The following is a 2567-nucleotide window of genomic DNA, read 5'->3' as shown; positions in this document are numbered from 1 at the left end:
TGAAGCACCATTCAAGACTCAAGATCAAGTTTCAGAAGACTTAGAGATAGGAATCCTTGTAACTAGTAGCTGATAGGCTTAGTTAGTCTTTTTCAGTTTTCGTTTTTGTTGTAAAGACAGGACCGCGGACCGGAACCTCAACGGAACGGCACCTCGATCGGCTCTCCACCTCGGTACAACTTCACTATCTCTCTCATATCCCGAACTACACGTGGCCTAATTCCTGTATAACCAAGGATATGTAGGCAGCTCAGATACCAGGGCTCGGTCACATTCCCTTCCTTTCCTTAAGTGTAGTCCGTCCAAGTAATGGTCGGGTCAAAAACACGTCTAGTCGTTCTTTGTCGGAAAACTTTTCGTGTTTCCAGTCAAAGAGGGGCAGCTGTAAGCACGTGATTTTTGACCCTCCCCGAGAATTTTCACATTTTTAGCGTGAATATGTGAAATTGGGTCTAGTATAGCTATTTTAACTATTTTTACTTTATTTCGTTGCAAAAAAGAAAAATTTCAAAAAAAATATATATAAACTTTAGTTTATGTATCTCTCATAAACTTGAAAAATGCAAAAAATATTACTTTATATTTTATCTTTATATAAAAACGAAAATTACAAAAAAAAATAGTTTTATTAATATTTTGTAGCTATTTTAAATCTTGAAAAATATCTAAAAAAAGATATAGTTTTGTTTAAATACTAGTCTTATTTTTGGTAGTTATTTTGCTTACATAGGACTAGTTAAGCAACGTGTTCCTACTTCTCGGGTCCGGGCAAAAGAATAATATTCGGGTTCAAACTACCCGGTTTTAGGCCTAATTTCGGACCTAACCCATAATAAACCGTGTCCAGGACACATGGGGAACCCCACCACGCGTGGGGGACACAAACCTTGAACCCCACCACGCGTGGGCTCACTTTTCTTGGCAAAACTACACAAATACACGGACATGGGACTTTGAAAATTTGGACAGATTTTAAGGGGAGTGGATTTTTTCCACTGTAGATCTTCTTCTTCAAGAAGAAGAAGAACCAAAAACCCTAGGAGCTCCCCAACCACCAAACAGTCCGTCCACCAAGCCTCCGACCACCCGTCACCTTCCCCGGCACCCCTACGGTCGCAAACCCTCCCCGACGCCGGAACAGCAGCCTCCCTCCCGTCACAACCAAACACCACCTCCGTCAATAAACCACCAAAACCCTACTGCCCGCTACCCCAAAAACCACCCAACTCCTCCATCGTCAACCACCGGAAAAACCAGACCCCTCGCCCCAAACCAACGCCGGAAACCATCACCACTCCTCCTCCTCCTAGCTCCCTCAAACCCGTCGTCACTGCCCATACGACCACTCTCTCACGTCCGAGCTCCAGCCATTAACCACTGCCCAGCAAATGACCACCACCAAGCGACCCTTCCAGCAAGCCCCCCCCCAACGCACCAGCCCCGTTGTCACTGCCCTTCGACTGCCGTTGCCCGGAAAAAATAGTAGCTTCATCGTCTCCTTTCGAGCAGCAGTTGTGGCTGCGTTGCTGCGTCGCATCGCCAACGACCACCTAAACCAACCTCTCTTCCTCTCCATACCTCCATAAACGACCACCAGAGCAGCCATGAAACCACTCTTGAGGTTGTCGTTCGGGTTATGAGTTCCGTCGAAGTTGTTGCTGTCCAGTTTCCGGCGAGTTCGAGATATTTGAAGCTCGACGCTGCTATTAAACGTGAGTATTCGTGTTACTGTTGTTGGCCCGGTGTGTTCTTTGCTTTTGCGTTTTGTCTAGGTAAATTTGAGTAGTAGTAATATATTTGTCGTATCTTAAACTTTATATTGTCATGTTAGTTTACTACTGATTGTTAATGTTATGTTGTGTTGTTGATTTTTATATTTCTGTTTATCACTGATTGTTAGTTGCTTTGCCATTTATTGTAGGGTTAGGAGGTTATTAGCTTATACTTCATTAAACTAGATTAAGAAGAAAAGAGTGATAGTTTATAAATAGCATCAAATTAGTGATTTGTGGTAATATTGTCGTTTATATGTAATTAGGATAAAGGAACCTGGGGTGCATCTCATGCGACCCGGCTCTGATTCGGAATAAGGTTAAATAGAATTTGTCGTGACTCACGGGTGCATTTCATGTAGCGTGGTTTACAATATATTTTAATAACCTTGAATTAACTCTTTAAATAAACAAAGTAAAGTGTAGTTGCTTTAAGCTTACCCTTTTAAAATAAAAATGAGACGAGCCTCGCCGAATAAAAATACAAATTGCGGGGCCCTCAGTAAATACTTGTTTTAAAATTACTTAGAATTTAGGAGGGCCGTTTAGCGAATTTCACGGTCTTCCCAGAATAATAACACGATAGTCTCTTTAGGCGTGTGTTTAATAATTTACTTTCTTGAACATGGGTGTTCATTTCATGCGACCCAAATCCAAATCCCAAAACATCAAATAAAATGTGTTCCGGATTGTGGGTGCATTTCATGTGACGCAGTCCAAAGACATGTTTTAAGCGATGTTCACATTCTAGTAAAACAATAATAATAAAGCGGTTAAAAGATAAAATTTGCACAT

The sequence above is a fragment of the Nicotiana tabacum genome, chromosome 9 (genome assembly GCF_000715075.1).
Source record: "Nicotiana tabacum cultivar K326 chromosome 9, ASM71507v2, whole genome shotgun sequence".
NCBI lineage: Eukaryota > Viridiplantae > Streptophyta > Magnoliopsida > Solanales > Solanaceae > Nicotiana > Nicotiana tabacum.
Note: the sequence above shows the minus strand (reverse complement) of the source record.